The 19,760-nt window shown below is 37.5% G+C and overlaps 1 protein-coding gene across 1 annotated transcript in view; it reads right to left on the bottom strand.

Moving 5' to 3' along the window:
- LOC115823847 (NACHT, LRR and PYD domains-containing protein 3-like) overlaps window positions 1-19,760 on the bottom strand; it is a 704,547-nt gene that overhangs the window by 663,770 nt on the left and 21,017 nt on the right. The window lies entirely within an intron of this gene.

Below are 19,760 nucleotides of genomic sequence, written 5' to 3' on the forward strand. Positions count from 1 at the left end.
AAGACTCACATGTGGATCCCAAAATTGGTCTCACTGACAAAGTTCAGACTACTGATTGTGTATTAATTAAACAGAGAAAAGCTAGAATCAAAGTTTTGTGTTGCAGTCTGTGCACTACACAAAACACAAAATCATAGACTTGACCAGTAACACTCATATTATATGTCAGAACTTGGCTGAATGACTGTATGGAAGGTAAAGTGGTTTGACAGGGCATGTAAATGTGACTTTATGCGGTAAGACTCATTCTAGTTTTAAAGCTACAACAATCTACTGATTTCTGAGTTCATATGAGCTGTGTATAGAGGAGAATATAAGAAACTCAATGTCCATTAGTACTGACAAGATTAGATACATCACTGCTAATGACATTATGTGTTCAGAGACATCAACAGCTTAATGTCCAACTGTATTATAGTCACAAATACACTGCAAATATTTACAAACATCTTTAGTACCAGAGAAATTAATGTTCAGCAGTTCTTCTGGTTGATTAGTGATTAACAGATTGAGGAGAATAGTAAATATCTGTATCACTGATGTTTTGTGAATTGAAAAAGACTGACTTATAACTCTAAACATTAACATGTCTTTGTATCATTCTTTAAATCCACATACCTCCAGCCTTCACACCTAGATTCATACATCCACACAAAAGATTCCATAAAACATCAAACTGTGAATGTCTGACTTTATGTTTGTGTTTACAGCTGCACCTGTTAACTCTTTGTTTCGTCTCAGACTTAAATTCTAAACAGGAAAAAGATGAGAGGAAAACAGCTGAACACCTGAGTAGACTGAGAGTGTGGTGTCTGTGTTGAGGGCTGGATATTTAGTTATTGTATCACTGGTGATGAATAGGTAGTTATTGTCTAATTAGTGATGAAATACACAAACATACAGGGGGAAATTTAAAAGCTCAGACATGCAGTGCTAAAACAGGAAGAGATGAGATATGACAATTTGCTGAAAAGAGAGAATAACACACAAGAATGTATCTTCCCTTATTGTCTCTTTCCCTGTTTTGTCTTTCTGTCTCTCATTCTCTCTCCCTTTCTCTCTCTCTCTCTCTTAAGTCATTCATATTGTTCATATTACACAAGTCACATTTTACATTGGAATTCTAAGATATTTAGTCCAAAGTGAGACGGTCTGTTGCAGAACATTTAAAACAGATGCATTTTATATGTTAATTCCCATGTGTGGACTGAACAATGGTGTTAAAGGAATTGTAATGACAGTAAATCTTATTTAATTGTAGGAGGGAGTAGAAGGGGAACTAATCACTGTTGTCAGTGACTCCCAGTCTTATTAAAGTTACTGAGACAAGACAGGACAGGACAGTAAGAGCACAGATTTATACTGTAGAAATAGTATGATCTCCCCCCAGGACGTCAACAAATGTAGGCACTAGGGGTTTGTGGGGGTGGGGGGGGGCATCAATTTAAAGACTATGCATCTATGATAGGGTTGGTCCCAGAGCATAGAGCAAAGCATAGAGTTAATGATATGATATGAAGATTACACTTGGTCTTACCTTACGCAATGGTGAAATATGGATAATACTGACAATGTTTTAACGTTATTGTTTCCAGCATATTACAGTAGCCCAAGATGGAAAGTTCAGTCAACAAAGTGTTTTTTTTTAACATAAAATCTGCATTTTTATATTTAAACAGCATAAGCAGCTGTTTTGGGGGTTTTTTTCTTGTTTTTTCTTGTACATTTGGTGAAACCTGGTCATCATTAGCAAGACTATCCAACTTAAAAATACAGTGATACAATGACTGAGCAACCTCCTGGAGACTCCCATCACTCCTGTCATTCAGTAGTGAAGTGTCAGAGAACTTACCTAGAGAGGGAAACCCACCTAAAGAGAATATATCTGAATACAAACCTGGAGAAGGAGACTTACCTGTCATGGAGAATTCAGTTGTGGAGGAAAAGAGAGGAAGTGATACATCACGAGAGAGAAATTTGAGTCAGACAAAGAGGAATGTTGGGAGCCCATCTTAGGGAGGGTCTAGTAATGGTCCAGGGTGTAGATCTGAGAGATCTTGATGAGCCCCTGTAGTGTTATAGTGTACCTAATTAGGAAAACACCTAATCTTGTTTGCCCAGACATTATTGGAAGGATTTAATAGAGCAAACAGGAATGTTGGGACAAGGGATTCATGTTAATTCAGAGGGGTGTAAGCCCTTAAAAATTGCTAACTTATTATTATTATTATTTTTTAACATGGCCTTGCAACTGTATTTATGCAAATTACAATATTACAGTATTAAGCTTACAACTCTACTGTTTCCCTTTCTTTAATGCATGGATTTGTGTGCAGATATGAACAGTTATTATTAACAGATAGTAACAGATATTTACTGTTTGACAATGTCACTGTAGGTCAGCACCACTAAGCTCCACCCTCACACACACACACACACACACACACACCCACACAGCAGAATGAAAGCACACTCCACTTCTCAGTGACTCAGGTAATCTGTACCTCCGGTACTCTACCAGATAAGATAAAAGGGAAATAAAACAAGCAGGTGAAAGTGAAACTAAAGTGATCTCTTAACAGAATCTAATTTGTTTTGAGTTCAGACTCCTTATTGTCAAAAACAAAAGTTAGTCAGTGTGTAGGTGGTGTTGAATGACACACAGTTCATGCATTCTAATTACAAAATATATGTCTGATCACTGTCTGTAATGTTACAACTTTCATAGGGCCTTCAATACAGCCACATGTCCCAGCCAGAAAGCTGAGGCTGACACTCTCTCTCTCTCTCTCTCTCTCTCTCTCTCTCTCTCTCTCTCTCTGTTTCTCTCTCTTTCATAAATGATTACATGTATCAAACATTAAACAGACTTTTAAAATGGCCAAAGTCCTGCAGATTCCAGAAAGTAGTTAATGTGAAAGGGGTAAAGATCCAGTGCACATGATTCACTCATCTTTGAAACACAGTGAAAATATCTTTGTCTCAATCCTGTAACCGTCACAAAGGTTAAACCATGTAAAGATCACAAAATTAGTCTCTCTGACAAAGTTAGTCAGGGCTTCCTAAATAGAACCCTGACACAAAATCATTAAATTCACTGAGAACATTTGTATCATATATATATACATCTTCAGTCACATACATCCACTATGCAGCCAGAGATAATATGTAATTCTACAAATTTCAATATATACATACTGTAGGTCATAGGTCAATATATACATACTGTAGGTCATAGGTCAACAGCCAAAAAACAGAAAGGCTAATTCAGGATAGAACCAGCTGAGTTACTGTGGGGATGATAGTGTGTTTTGTATGGAGTAAAAATCATTCCCTTCAAAATTTGCATTTGAGTGTGAAAATTTAAATGTTATTGTTTTGAATTTGTATCATATCATCTGGAACTGAATTTGGAGTTGAAATTCTATGGTTTGTAAAGGAAGCAATTTGAAATCCAAGATGAATTTCATGCTTATTCACATGCATTTAAATGTTTGAAATTCAAAATGGAGAAAGCATATAACCAGTCTCCAACATACAGGTCATTTTCATGAAAAACAGAGGAAAATCATTATCCTCCTCCTCACTTACGCTGTGGCCTACTCTAGTACAGTAGGTGGTGGCATCTCTGGCCAGAGAGAAAAGAAAAAAGAAAAGAAAAGGAAAGAACAGAAGAGAGAAAAGAAAGAGCTGATAAAGTTTGTGTTTGTTCATTCTACGTAGTTTGTCTATGCCAGTAAATGCATGCCCCAAACCCCCATCAAAAAAACAGGCTTATATAGTGACCAAAGTCCCTTTATGTCTAGATTGATCTGGATACCGTTAACGGTTATGGTTTAAGGTTAGGGTTTATGGTTGGAGGTTGAAACAAAGTGCACATGATTTATTCATCTCTGAGACACAGTGAAAGCATCTGTGGTCATCAGAAGAGGAAAACTGTGAGTTGTCAATGAGAAAGAATAATACATGTGGATCAGCATAGGAGTACATTGTGCTTAAGGGAGATCTGCTGCTTTTATAATGTCAGTACTTTAAAACTTTTTTTCATTCACATCTTAGGAGTCTCTTTCAAAGTGACACACAGGTTAACTCTCGAGAAAAACTGTGGTAAAACATTAACCACCTGCCCACTTACACTGTTTGTGGCGTAGCTGACTAGTTTTATTTCCTGCAAATAACTCTCTCTCTCTCTCTCTCTCCCTCATTCCTGCCAATATGTCTCAAACATGAAAACAGGCTCGTAAAAAAGCCAAAGTTTACGCTACTCAATTTAGAGAACAGTGAAACTACCTGCTCTCATTAGAGGAAAACTGTGAGTATCAGTTGTTGGTAAGAAAGACTCACATGTGGATCCCAAAATTGGTCTCTCTGACAAAGTTCAGACTACTGATTGTGCATTAATTAAACAGAGAAAAGCTAGAATCAGGGTTTTGTGTTGCAGTCTGTGCACTAAACAAAACACAAAGTCATAGACTTGACCAGTAACACTCATATTATATGACAGAACTTGGCTGAATGACTGTATGGAGGGTAAAGTGGTTTGACAGGGCATGTAAATGTGATTTTACGCTATTAGACTCATTCTAGTTTTAAAGCTACAACAATCTACTGATCTCTGTGTTCATATGAGCTGTGTATAGAGCAGAATATGTTCAGCAGTGCTTTTGGTTGATTAGTGATGAACAGATTGAGGAGAAGAGTGAATATCTGTATCACTGATGTTTTGTGAATGGAAAAAGACAAAGACTGACTTATAACTCTAAACATTAACATGTCTTTGTATCATTCTTTAAATCCACATACCTCTAACCTTCACCCCTAGATTCATACACCCACCAGAAAGATCAGCTGTTGGTACACATGTCATTCCATAAAACACCAATCTGTAAATGTCTGACATCATGTTTTCAGTTTACAGCTGCAGCTGTTTACTCTTCGTTTTGTCTCAGATTTAAATTATAAACAGGAAAAAGATCAGAGGAAAACAGTTGAACACCTGAGTAGACTGAGCGTGTGGTGGCTGTGTTAAAAAAAGGCTGAATATGCAGTTATTGTAGAATTGGTGATGACTCTGTTAGAAATACACAAACATACAAGGCGAAATTCCAAAGCTCTGTGATGGACATGCAAAAACAGGAAGAGATGAGATATGACAATTTGCTCAAAAGAGAGAATAACACACAAGAATGTACCTTCCCTCATTGTCTCTTTCTCTTTTGTCTCTCTGTCTCTGTCTGTCTGTCTGTCTGTCTGTCTGTTAGTCTCCCTCTCAATCTCTCTCTCCCTCTCTGAAGTCACATTGTTCATACTACACAGGTCACAAATTAAACTGGAATTCTAACATACTTTGTCCAAAATGAGACATTCTGCTGGGGAACATTTGAAACAGACTTATTTTATCTGTTAATGCCCATGTGTGGACTGACTAAACTGTGTTATACAGAAATCACAAGACTGCCACCATGCTATGACACATAGAAATATTATATTTCCACAAGATTCACATATAGAGAAATTCCTAAGACACTGTCCGTTATCATGAATGAAGTAGCTCATGCTGTGACAGACCCATTACATTCCTTATAATGAACATATAACAATATTTTAATATCTGAATCAAAACAGCCACATATGAGAGCTCAGTGTTTTGGTCATGTTACAAGCTTACTTAGTGTATGTTGTCGATGGACACGGATATAACATGATATTTAATGTTTAATGAAGGACTCTAAAATGAAGAAAATTGTGACTTTTTTCAGTATAAGAAATCAAGTTAAGATTTGTGTGTGTGTGTGTGTGTGTGTGTGTGTGTGTGTGTGTGTTCTGCAGGTGTGCTGACTGGGCTCAGACCTTATGGAGTTCTGTCAATGAACCTTGAGTAGATTCGGCCTCTAAAAGAAGGATGAGAAAGTAAAGGATTCACCACTCTGACAATAACCTCTCTGTGGCGTGTGAGGAGAGAGACACAGGCTCTAAAATGAGTCTCTCAGGATCATGTGATGAAGAGGTTTCTGACTCTAAAATGAGTCTGTCTGGGGAGCAATATGAAACTAAAAGGTGAGTTGTGTTTAACTAAATAAAATACAGACTGTCTGTCAACATTTATTTTCCTACAGTATTTTGGTGCTGTAGTGGATCTATGAGATGGGGTTAATGTGGAGTCTGGTGAGCTGTGTATCCACTGACATTCACTCACTGTTAGACACATTCACTACAACAGTCAGAGTGTGATGCACTGTCTCTGAGGAACTGAGGAGTGTTTTAATGACTCAGAGACAGCGCATCACACTCTGACTGACTGCCCCTTCATATTAGTATGGCAAAAGCACAAGGCCAGTTACCTTTATGAACCATGCCTTTAAGAAAAGTTATGTACTCTACTGGGTGTCTGCAGACAGGTCAATAAGTTAGTGCAGACATGCTGAGGCAGATCAGTCTGGTTCAGTCTGTGTCAGTATCTTTAAGTAATTCATTAATTAAACCCTAGGGGTAGGGGTTGGAAAAAAAACATTTAAAACTTGGATTGTGGACATGAAATTATAATATCTTATGAATTCAATCTTAAGTCAAAACTAGTTTCCTCTCTGTTCTTCTTCACTCTTACTCAGATATCTCCATACATACATAGTATGTGGATGTCATAGCATATCAGTTTGTTGGTGAACTAAAGGCTGCACTGTAAAACAGAGTTGATTTTAAGGTGGAAAAAAGTGTCTGATTTAAAAAAAAAAGCCTGGTTTTGTTTTCCCTGAAGCAAATGATGTTGGTCTTTACGTGGACTTTGTTTTCCAAATGCCAATACTGGCACTTAATTTGTTTGAGCAGAAAAATAAAATGCACAAGGCAACTGTTTCCTCTTTGACACAACAAAAGTGACATAACCATCAACAACAACATTCAAACACTCTCATCACAGTAACTGTCACACTCTTTAAATGAAGTGTCTATGTGTGATGTTTTGACTGAGATTATGACAAGCATGAGCAGAGGGAGCTGCTGGGTGAATCCACCAAAGTGTAAAATTTCCACTTTGATTCAGCCAGTTTACATATACTGCTGATCACATTTTCCTCTTTTTCAGCTCCAGGTGAGCTGTGTTTAAATCATTTTCATTCTGTGAATATTTATGTGTCACTCTCATAGATAAAGTGTTCCTCTGTTTGTTTTCCACAGTGTTGAGCAGGAGAGATCAGCCTCACCTGTACCCAGTCGTGTGTCCATGAAGAGTGACCAGTCTAAAGAATACCCACCTACCTTCAGAGAGAGAGGTTTCCCTGATCCACGAAGGTCATTGTTATGATGTAATTTATGTTAATGAAGAGGTCTGGTCACTTTGATTTTAAAGTCCAAATTCTGTAATTAATCATGTCTAGAATCTGCTCATTCATAACAAAGGAGGGATGACTGACCAGTAGTTCGGTGTGCTAAAAGAGAGAAACTACACCTGTGGTAGCAATGTTTTTAGAATTTAAATAGCTGACAAAACTCAGTTTTGTTTTTCACAGATTTCGGCAGAAGAGATCAGACTCGGCTGTGCTCAGCTGTGCGTCCATGAAGAGTGACCAGTCCGAAGAATACCCACCTACCTTCAGAGAGGGAGATTTCCCTAATGAACGAAGGTCATTGTTATGATGTAATTTGTGTAAATGAAGAGGTCTGGTCACTTTGACTGTAAATTCCAAACTCCAAATTCTAACTGTAATTTTCAGCCCACTGAAACACTCACTATGGGCATAGTTCATACTTTCATACATCAAGTCATTGGCTGAGCAAAGCTTTTCTCAACCATAAAAACTGTTTTACACCATTCGTTAAATATCAGAGGTTATTTCAGTGGTAGGGCTCCGTAGTTCCACTCCGTAGTCAACTTAATTTATGAAGCTGATTTACTGGTGAACAGTGTGTGTTTGTGCTGACTATTAATGGAGTGAGAGAGACAGAGGAACATCCTCCAGTGTTGACTGCTCCAGTGTCATATAATCTGTGACTTGATTTAGTGAACTGTTGAACAGAAGAACACCCAGTGTGTTTAAATCATCCATTATTTTGTTAATGGTGTAAATTTGACAGCGGTATCTTAGGAGTGTCTAATTACCAGAAACTGAAAACTAGAATAAAAGGATTTCTTATTAAATTCATAATTTACATAAAAAGTAATACACTCATGCTTTTTTTAAACATTTTATTTCAAAACACTTAATATTTGACTGCAGAATTCAAAAGGAAGAAACACAAGCAGAGATTTCCAGTGTTCAGACTGTCCAGAAGCATGTGAAAGCTCTGATCTCCATATTTGAGGTGGGCTTTCTACTTTATGGGAATCTGTGTGAGTTATGTGTGAGTAAGTTTGCTAGTTAGTGTGAATAAGGTTTACTGTAGATTGTCATTTGATGGTCAGTATTGATACAGATGACAGACAACAAACTTAGTGCTGTGAAATGTGAGGACAGACTATATATGACAAAGGCTTTGTTCCAAAGTAGAATACAGCGAATGTAGAATGTTGCTATGCACATGATCAAATATCAGAGACGGCTCATTCTATGTTAATGTCTAAGTATTCTCGGGTATTGACATTAATGTTAGTTTATTTTCATTTTGAGAGTACTTTACTTGATTGTATTTTAAGACCATTGAGAGCAAAATCATCACCTTTGTGAAGAGTGAACTGAAAAGACTGAGGAAAAGTCTGGTTGAGGAGATATCAGAATGTTTTGGGGGTCTGAAGGAGGATGAGATCAGTGCCAGAGAGGGAATTCTGAAGATCACACTGCACTTCCTGAGGAACATGAACCACAATGACCTCGCTGACACACTGGAGAAAAGTAAGACATCAGGGACATTACATAAGCCTTCAACCCAAAAATGTGTACAAAGAGGAAATTATGATTTTCTTTATCATTTAATTTTTGCCATTCTCGGTTAAAGTGTTATTAAATTCTGAGGTGTCAGTGTTAGTTATACCAAAGCGTCTCTAGAATCCTACTGCTACCTTGTTGTTCCCTCCCCTCACATGCTCATATGCTGGAGTTAATTAGAAATTGATCCCTGGAGACTGGTTTTATTGTCAAATTAATACTTTGATTCAGTTTAGGATGAATAGCTGCTAATGATAAAAATAAATTAAACAGAAAATCTTTCGATATTAGGGCAACACGTGAAAATAATGAACCATTTACGAACACAACAATATTTAACATGTAATTAAATTAAGACAACCATTCATTAATTACAACTGAATCCAGTCAATGAAGGGATATACATGCAAAGAGGAAAATAGTGGTCAAAGCAATCAGAAATAGGGTTAATGGAGTGTTCATTTGTTCATACATATATATAATATAATATAATATAATATAATATAATATAATATAATATAATATAATATTATATATATATATATATATATATATATATATATAAATAAAATGTGTGTGTGTGTGTGTGTATGCAGTAGGGGTGTGTGATACTGACAGAAAATGATATCTGGATATTTTCTGGAATTTTGTCGATAACGATAAGTAGAAGATATTTTGCATCCTTCAAAAATGTGTTTATTAAAGTCTTCTACTAGCTCACTCTTGTTAATAAGATGTTAACTGTTGATCACTAATGATATTAATGGAAACAGCATATTTCCTTATTTATTTAAAACTGAAGCAATCAAGTAAAAACAATACAAAAACATTGAAATCACCAGTGCAAGTATTACTGCGATCAAACTGTTTGCAGATGGTGAAACACGGTAGTTGTCAAGCTGTATTTAACGGCAACTGTTTTCTGACATAGTTTGCAGATTACTGTCTTTTGAGCAAAGTCAGTTGTTTCAAACCACCTCCATGCGAGTAAGGATGATCCACATCTAGCAATTAAATCTAAGGACGTGGATTGCAAAGCTGGTGGTGTCTGTATTTTGTCTCCTGGTGTTGTTTGATCACTTATTTTTAACTTCAGTCATGCATTTGTAGGCAGCCACGCTAGCTTAATGTTTGATGTGGAGACCATGTACGCCTATACTAACGCACTGCATGTATTTTCAATGCGCATGCGCAGTAGTCTGTCCTACTACGCTACATGACGCAGTGCATGAGTGGACTCTCAAGACATGTATTTGATTGGTTTTTGCAAAGTGCTTGACTTTGCACACCCCTAGTGTACATGCGAGTATGTGTGTGTGTTTGTGGGTGTGTATGTTTGTACACAAGACGACATGGCTTAATGTGTCAGCAGCCATGGACAGAACTTAAAAGAGACAGTACATGGTTTAACACACAAGGAATTGCAAAAGAGAAATCAATTATCATCATCATGAAAGGAGCTAATTACTGTATGATTATTGATAGTCAGTTACCAGTTAATTTCTAAGGGCAAATTGTGGCTCAAAAGTTTCACATATGAAGAAATTCTGTGTGATCCTTACAAAATCATTTTAATATAAACATATACTGTATGAGCCACACCATGTCTCAGTTTATGCATATTTAGTTTGTCAGCATTTATGGTCTAAAACTCTTCATTGTTTTAACAAAAATAACAATACAAAATAATATACAGGATTTATCAATAAAATTATTCCAAGTACATTTATGTAAGGTATAGTCTATAGTGTCATTTGCCCAGGAGTGATTCATTAACATTTTTTTGGATTTTTTTATCATACTCTGTTGATGCCAATACTGCACATCCTCCTCGTGCAGACACTCTTCCATGTTTATCCTTATCCAGTCTTTCTCCTGTTTCTGATGATTTACTGATTGTTTGTTATCTTTTAACTGTTTGATTAGATGAACTTATTGTGGCACAACAGGATATGCTGAAGTCAAATCTGAGGAAGAAATATCAGTGTGTGTTTGAAGGAATAGCAAAGCAAGGAAACTCTACACTCCTCAGTAAGATCTACACAGAGCTCTACATCACAGAGGGTGGAAGTGGAGAGGTCAGCAATGAACATGAAGTCAGACGTATTGAGACAGCATCCAGGAAACCAGAAACACCAGAGACACCAATACAATGCAATGACATCTTTAAACCCTTACCTGGACAAGACAAACCCATCAGAACTGTGCTGACAAAGGGAGTTGCTGGCATTGGAAAAACAATCTCTGTACAGAAATTCATTCTGGACTGGGTGGAAGGAAAGGCCAATCAGGATATTAAGTTCATATTTCCGTTTCGTTTTCGGGACCTAAATTTGAAGAAAGTAAGAAAATACAGTTTGGTGGATCTTGTTCATGATTTTTTCCCAGAGACAAAGGAAATTTTGCATACAGTTCTCAAGAGGAAAGTCTTATTTATCTTTCATGGTCTCGATGAGTATCGATTTCCTCTGGAATTTCAGAGAAATGAAAGTTTATGTGATGCGGAAAAACAAACTACAATTGAATGTCTGTTGACAAACCTGATCCAGGGAAATCTGCTTCCCTCTGCTCTCATCTGGATAACCTCCCGACCAGGAGCAGCCAGCCAAATCCCACCCATGTGTGTTCACGTGGTCACAGAGGTAAAAGGTTTCAATGACCCACAGAAGGAGGAGTATTTCAGAAAGAAAATCAGTGATCAGACCTTGGCCAACAGAATCATCTCACACATCAAAACATCAAGGAGCCTCTACATCATGTGTCACATACCAGTCTTCTGTTGGATTTCAGCCACTGTTCTAGAGAGAATGTTGAGTGAGTCAGAGAGTGGAGAGATCCCAAAAACTCTGACTCAAATGTACACACAGTTCCTGATCTTCCAGACCAAACAGAGCAATGAAAAATTTGAAGAATCTGTGGAAGTGCGACCAAAGTGGAATGAAAAGACTATTCTGTCACTAGGAAAGCTAGCATTTGAACAGCTGAAAAAAGAGAATTTGATTTTCTATGAAAATGACCTGAGAGAGTGTGATATTGATGTCAGAGAAGCTTCAGTGTACTCAGGACTCTGCACTCAAATTTTTAGAGAAGAGCATGAACTGGGAAGAGTTTTCAGCTTTGTGCACTTGAGCATTCAGGAGTTTCTTGCTGCCCTGTATGTGCTGCTGACATTCATCAACAGCAATGTAAATCTCTTATCCGAATCATCATCCTTCTTCACACGCATTACAAAACCACTTACAGAAAAACATATGTTCAGCTTACATAAAAATGCCATTGATACAGCCATACAAAGTAAGAACGGACAACTGGACCTCTTCCTCCGCTTCCTTCTGGGCCTCTCACTGGAGTCCAGTCAGGCTGCCTTACAACCCCTACTGACTTGGAGAGACAGAAGATTACTGAACAAAGAGAAAACAGTGAAGTACATTAAAGAGAAAATAAGAGAGAACCTATCTCCAGAGAGCTCTATCAATCTGTTCCACTGTCTGAATGAGCTGAATGATCATTCTCTGGTGGAGGAGATCCAAAGCTACCTGAGCACAGGAAGTCTCTCCAGAGCTGAACTCTCTCCTGCTCAGTGGTCAGCTCTGATCTTTGCGTTACTGACATCAGAGGAGGATCTGGGTGTGTTTGACCTGAAGAAGCTCATCAGATCAGAGGAGTGTCTTCTGCGGTTGCTGCCGGTGGTCGAAACGTGTGGAACAGTTCTGTGAGTAAAGACTGTTTGTTCACACACATGAGAAATGAACTTTGTCAACATGCTCCATTATATGTATGCTAGTGTTGACATTGCTACGGAAATTTTATAAAACATAGAACATCAAACCAAAAATTTGATAGAGACAGGGGTGGACAGTAATGAAGTACGTTTACTTGAGTACTGTACTTAAGTACATTTTTCGAGTATCTGTACTTTACCTGAGAGCTACTTTGTTTGGAAGCTTATGACTTTTACTCCAATACATTTGAAAGACAAATATTGTACTTTTCACCCCACTACATTTCTATGAAGGTTCTCGGTACTCATTACTTTGAAGCATAGCTTTAAAGTCAGTGGACAAATTTTCTTTTCTAAAATGTAATAGGCCATGTTGTGTTCATCACAGGAGAAAAACCAATCACAGTAAACTACTCCAATGCTGTCAGTCAAGTGCATGCTGCTTTGTTTTTTCAATAACTGAACTTGGCGGTTTTACTGATGGCTACTACAGCAAAGATGATAAAGATAAAGGTTCCTCACTAGAGCAGCCATGGCCATATCTTAAGTCCATGTCTGAGATTTTTTAAATCAACTGGTTTTCAAGCTAACTGCTTCCCGTACGCATTCGCGTACGGGAAGCATTAGCTTTTTATTCTGCAGGTTCTACAAGCGAGTCAGTACATTCAGTAGGTTGTTTCAGAGTCATTAGGCTCTGTAAATGCATTGTGGCAACAATACAACAATGCACTGACATTAAAAAGCAAATGTACTTTTGAATACTTAAGTATTCTTAAAAGCAAGTGCTTTAACTCAAGTAAAAATTTAGCTGAGCAACATTTACTTGTATTGGAGTAATATTTGACCAGGAGTATCTATACTTTGACTCAAGTAATGGAGTGTAGTGTAGTGGAGTGTACTTTGTCCACCTCTGGATAGAGATCTCTCCATCTCTCCTCTTTCATCGTTGTGTTCTGACCTTACAGACAGGGTTTTGATTCAGTCCACTAACTGTGATACAAACAACTGAATGTACTAATATTGCCAGATAAAAACAATGAGAGTCGTCCCTAAGACAAAGGAGGGCAGACTGACATAAGCTCAACCCTTTGATAGTGATTATAACAACAGACCATATGTTGGGATAATACTGGTTGGACTCAGAACTACATATTTCTATTGTAGGATAGTGGAGTACTGATATTTTTGTTGTTATTTAAATTTCAGGCTGAATGAATGTAACCTAACAGAGGGAATCTGTTCAGAGTTAGCCACAGTTCTCAGCTCAGACTCCTCCAGTCTGAGACAACTGGACCTGAGTGACAATAATCTGCAGGATTCAGGAGTGAAGCTGCTCTGTGCTGGACTGGAGAATCTGCACTGTAAACTAGAGATATTGAGGTGAGGTCATATCTGCAGTAAAATACACTTCTCCTCTGCAAATTCTGTATGTAACCATGTAATGCCACCAAAATGTATTCTGTCTGACATCTGAAGTCTGTAAGCATATCAAAAATGAAATGTGTTTAACAGCCAATATAGTACTATAAAAGCAGTTGGTAAGCATGCAAAATGGTTGCCAAGATTCCATCTTTGCCTAGAATCCTTTTTCTCCTCAGTTATTCTGGCGAAAGTACGTCAATATGTGAAAATGTAAATTCAACTGTGATAGGTTGATAAAAGCCTGCTAGGATACATAAATGCTTCAGAAACAGCAACACATTCATTCAGAAATGGAGGAGTAACATGAATATTACAAGAACAATTTGCTGCTGCGTCTGTTAAGACAACAAGCAAACATCAAAGAGCAACACATTATTCAGCTCTACATTCAGACTATAGTAAAATAATCGAGTATGCAAGTTATTACTAACTGAAAAACTTGTCATCTCAGTCGATCCACCTGCTTTCTACAGTGGTTAAGATTGTAGTAGTAAGAGTAAAAATAAGAAAAAGAATCTTAAAGTCTCTCACTCAGTTCATTTTAGCACTAATATCAGTGTCAGTAAATCCAGTGGAAACATTGTTAGAACTAATTGAGCAACAATTTCTGCCTCACTTGATCCACCTGGTTTACACAGGGACGTGGTTAAAATAACTTCAGATGTCAAATCTAAATCAGAATCCACTCTGTGATATAAATGTTAAACAGTTTCAGACATCTTAAGCAAGACTCATCATCAGTCTGGGTTTATATGGGGTAATTTATATCAGTCAGTAAAATCGGGAAACTATTTATACAATTGTGTCATTAATTCCAGTTGGAGCTGATTTAGAGCAATGTCCAAGTAAGATGGCAGTCAGATATTTGCATTCAAGATAAGAGACTCAATGACATGGTCCTGTTCCCTGACCATTCTCTCTCTCCCTCTCTCTGTAATTCTCTCTCTTGCTCTGTAGACTGAGTTGCTGCAGTATAAGAGAGGAAGGCTTTGTTGCTCTGGCTTCAGCTCTGAGAACAAACCCCTCACACCTGAGAGAACTGAATCTGAGTGGGAATGAACCAGGAGACTCAGGAGTGAAGGAGCTCTCCACTGTGCTGAAGCTTTCAGACTGTAAACTGGAGAAATTGGAGTGAGTCATATTTTTGTCAAGCAGAAACTAAAAACACTTTTTATGATTAAAAAAAATGTTGATTAATGTTTAACTGTTGTCATCAAACTATTTTAGACTGATCTCTGTGTGTTGTACATGATCAGATGGAAATACAGCCTAATTTCCCTGAGTAAACTCTGATAAATATAAACACCTTCTGTCTCAGTTCATTTGAATTCAACTAGTGTCAGTAAATTTGTCTGTTGTTGTTTTATAATATAATCAAATGGAATGTAATCTTAACAGACCTGTAGTACTACGACAACTACTAATGATAGGAAGAAGAAGAATCTTAAAATCTCTAACTCTGTTAGTTTGTTTCAGCACTAATCTTAGTGTCACTAAATCCAGTGAAAACATTGTTAGAAATAATTGAGCAACATTGATGCCTCAGTTGATCCATCTGGTTTCCACAGGGACGTCGTTAAGATAACTCTACATGTCCAGTCTAATACAGAATCCTCTCTATGATATATATATATATATATATATGTATGTATAGCAGCTTCAGATGTTTTATATAAGACTGTTATCATCAGTCAGGGTTTTTATGCTTTATATCATTAAGTAAAATATTGAGAGTATGCATACACACATAACAGTGTTCATATGTTGATCTACAAACATAACAGTTAGACCACACATGCCATTTTTGTGCATTCATTCCAATTCGTGCTTATTTAGAACAATGCTCAGGATGGATATTACTGGCCAGTGGCATATTTCCTGATGTAGGTCTGTGCTCTAACTGACCAATGTCTCTCTCTCTCTCTCTCTCCCTCTCTCTCTCTCAGTCTCTCTCACTGCAAAGCAAAAGAGGGAGGCTGTGCTGCTCTGGCTTTAGCTTTGCAGTCAAACCCCTCACACCTGAGAGAACTGAATCTGAGAGAGAATAAACTCGGAGAGGAAGGAGCAAAGCAGCTGTCTGTTCTCCTGGAGAATCAACACTGCAAACTGGAGAAACTGGAGTGAGTCATACATTCATCAAGCAGAAACAGTGAATATAATGTGGGATACAGAATTTTTTAAATATTATTTCACCGTTTGGAGTTTGACTTTAAACAGTTTTTGACAGATCTTTTATCACAGTAAATAATCCCCTTGATCGAGACACAGTCTAATTTACCGTAATGAAAACATTTGGGATTTCTTGCTGACTATTTTTTTCGTGTGCTCTGTGAATATTTTCATGTCCTCTTTAAACCCAACAGTTTCATACAACTGAAAACATGACAGATATTAAAGTACACATGCCGCTTTTGACATTCATTTCAGTTAGAGCTGATCTGGATCACTAACCAAGTAAAATGGCAGCCAGATGTCTCCATTCGGGAAGACAAAGATTCTGTAACATTGTCCTGTTTCCTGATATATGTCTATGTTTTTACTGACCAATGTGATCTCTGACAAACGATCTCTCTCTCTTTCTCTCTCTCTCCCTCTCTCGCCCTCTTGCTGTAGTCTGTGTGACTGTAATATAACAGAAGAAGGCTGTGCTGCACTGGCCTTAGCTCTGAGATCAAACCTGTCACACCTGCAAGAACTGAATCTGAGTTTGAATGAACCAGGAGACTCAACAGTGAAGCAGATCTCTGGTCTACTGGAAAATCCAGACTGTAAATTACAAAAGTTGAAGTGAGTCATGTGTTTATCAAAAAGAAATTGAAAAAAAAAATTATAATGGACAATGCCAGTTGATTAGTATTTCAGTGTTTGGAGTTTGTCCCTAAATTATTTTAAACCGAGCTCTTAATACATTGAATAATTCTAAATAAATAAGATAACGCATATGGAAAGATAAAGGGTTGAAATCAATGTAAAGAAAAGAATAGAGAATGGCTAGCACGGTTTGAGTCCAGTGTGGGACTGTGTTTGTAGAACACAACACAGAGGTAACACACACACACTGCCAAATGAACAAAAAGAGTGAATGCTCAGCTTATCACATCAAGCAGTGAATGTGACAATGCAATATAATGGGGGACCAGTGGTCCCAGACCACCATAGATCACTGCCAACATAGCCACAAACCACTCCATCAGGAGCCTAACATAAAGTAGAAGCAAAATATATAAACTACAGCAAGGAAAACACATGTAAACAATTATAATAACAGTTATAATTAGAGTGGGTGTGTAACACTACGGTCAGTGTCATTTCTCTCTCTCTCTCTGTCTGTCTGACTCTTTCTCTCTCTCTCTGCTTCTCTCTGTAGTCTTTCTAACTGCTATATGACAGAGGAAGGCTGTGCTGCTCTGGTATCAGCTCTGAAATCAAGCCCCTCACACATAAGGGAGCTGAATCTGGGTTACAGTGAACTGGGAGACTCAGGAATGAAGCTGCTGTCTGATCTACTGAGTAATCCACACTGTAAAATAGAGAAACTGGAGTAAGTCATTTTTTTTATCAAACGGAAAAACAGATTTTTTTTGTTAAGAAATATTTTAGTTTAATAGTATTTCACTGTTTATTTCTGTTCTGTTGGTGCCCACACATTTTGTTTGGGGTGCTTTATGGTTCTACAGTTATCATCTTATTTGCATGTGCTGTGTGTTCTTTTCTGGCTTTTTTCTGACTTGCTCAAGTTTATACTTAGTGGGAAAATACGGCTACCATCACAAACAGATAGTTATAGTCTTTCACAATCAATCAATCAATCTCTGTCTCTCTCTCTCTTTAGTTTGTCTCACTGCAATATAACAGAGAAAGGCTTTGCTGTTCTGGCCTCAGCTCTGAGATCTAACCCCTCACACCTGACAGAGCTGGTCCTGAGGGGCAATGACCCAGGAGACTCAGGAGTGAATGAGCTTTTTGCTCTACACAGTTCACTTTGTAAACTGAAGACACTGGAGTGAGTAATTTTTATATCTGTCAGAAACTGAAAAATAATTTCAGTATGATGAAAAGTTTTAGCTGAATAGTATTTCAGTGTTAGGGGTTTGTCATTGAAACCATTAAACTGTTTTAAATTGGCAAATTGCAGCAAATTACCTCCCTAAGAGATATACAGTCCAGTTTATTGTAAGTCACTTTGGCTAAAAGCGTCTGCTAAATACCAAACTGTAAATTGTTTAATCATCAGGGAAAAAAATCTCTCCTTCTACACCCTCATTCTACTTTAATTTAGTGTTATTTAACTGTTTTAGAAATGTATCTGTTTTCCATTTATTTCTGTTCTGTGTCAGTAAATTATATTATGGGTGTTCTCTCTCTCTCTCTCTCTCTCTCTCTAGTCTGGAACCTGCAACATAACAGAGGACGGCTGTGTTTCTCTGGCTGTGAGATCAAACCACTCATATGTGGTAGAATTGGATCTGAGAGATAATAAACCAGGAGATTCAGGAGATATTGTCTGCTCTCGTGACGAAAAACCTGGAGTGAATAAACATAACCCAGTATGATGTAAGGGAAGGTAGAGCAGAGTTGTACCATGACTACCGGAGATCAGATTCTTTGAGGATTCACACAGATTTTACAATGAACTCCATGTTGCCCATCGAACTCAAATATCTTTTAAAGTTCAGTCATTTACACCACATTCTGTTTCAACACGCACAGACAGAGCTAGCATTAAGTGACATGAAGACAGAGATTACATATTACAAAATCATACACTAAATTTTCATAGTTAATGTCAGTCAATATGTTAATGTGACCTTATTTTTACTATTACCTGTAAGTGTTTTCATGCCTTTGTAATGACTCTTGTGTTAACATGTCTGTTAACACTAGAAGTGCCACGCTGGTTTGACCTACTTATACCTAGAAGCGCCGAGTGCCGGTCATTTGACCGCTGTAACTACCTACTAGGAGCGCCGTGCTGGTTTTACCTACTTATAGCACGGCTAGGCAGTCAAAAGACCACCGAGTCATGAGACAAGGACACTGTTACAGACAGTGATCGCTAGATGGCGCTTGTTTTTTTTTTTTATAAGCCCGCCACCACCCCTCCAACATGGGAGTCACATCGTACTTTTCTCTCTCTCTTTTTTTTTTTTTTCTCTTTTTTCTTTTTATAAATTCTATAAGTCCACATACTTGTGTACAGAGGAGACAGGTGGACAGGCAAACAAACAAACATGCAGACAGACAGGTGACATGCTGTAGAATGACAGACAGACTGGTAGACAAGGAGACAGACAGAAGGACAAAATCAATGAAAGGTAATAAGGGAGTGAGGGAAAAGAAGAAAAGTAAAAAAAAAGAAAAAAAAAACTATATGTGGGACAAGATGGCGTTTCTTGCACAAAAAGCAAATAGTTTGCTTACAAGATCAACTTGCATTCGGCCAATGTATCATTCATTTCAGTGTTGATAGTCGGTTATTATTTCATTAGAATGTTTGTTGTCCAGCCCTTCCATCATTCAACATAATGTTTTGATTATTTATTTGTGGCAACTGAATTTCCTAAGGGATAAATTCCGGAAAACGTCTTGATCAAATTCGACTGAGAAAACCATCTGAACAAAGACTAGTTCAGGCAACTTTTTCATAGTATTTGTTTTTTTTAATATTTAATCTTCTACCTTGAAGAATTAGTTCATTATAAGGGATGTCACACACATTGCAAGTTGGTCTATAAATGCGTAGCCCGAATTTCTCAACA

The sequence above is a fragment of the Chanos chanos genome, chromosome 11 (genome assembly GCF_902362185.1).
Source record: "Chanos chanos chromosome 11, fChaCha1.1, whole genome shotgun sequence".
Taxonomy (NCBI): domain Eukaryota; kingdom Metazoa; phylum Chordata; class Actinopteri; order Gonorynchiformes; family Chanidae; genus Chanos; species Chanos chanos.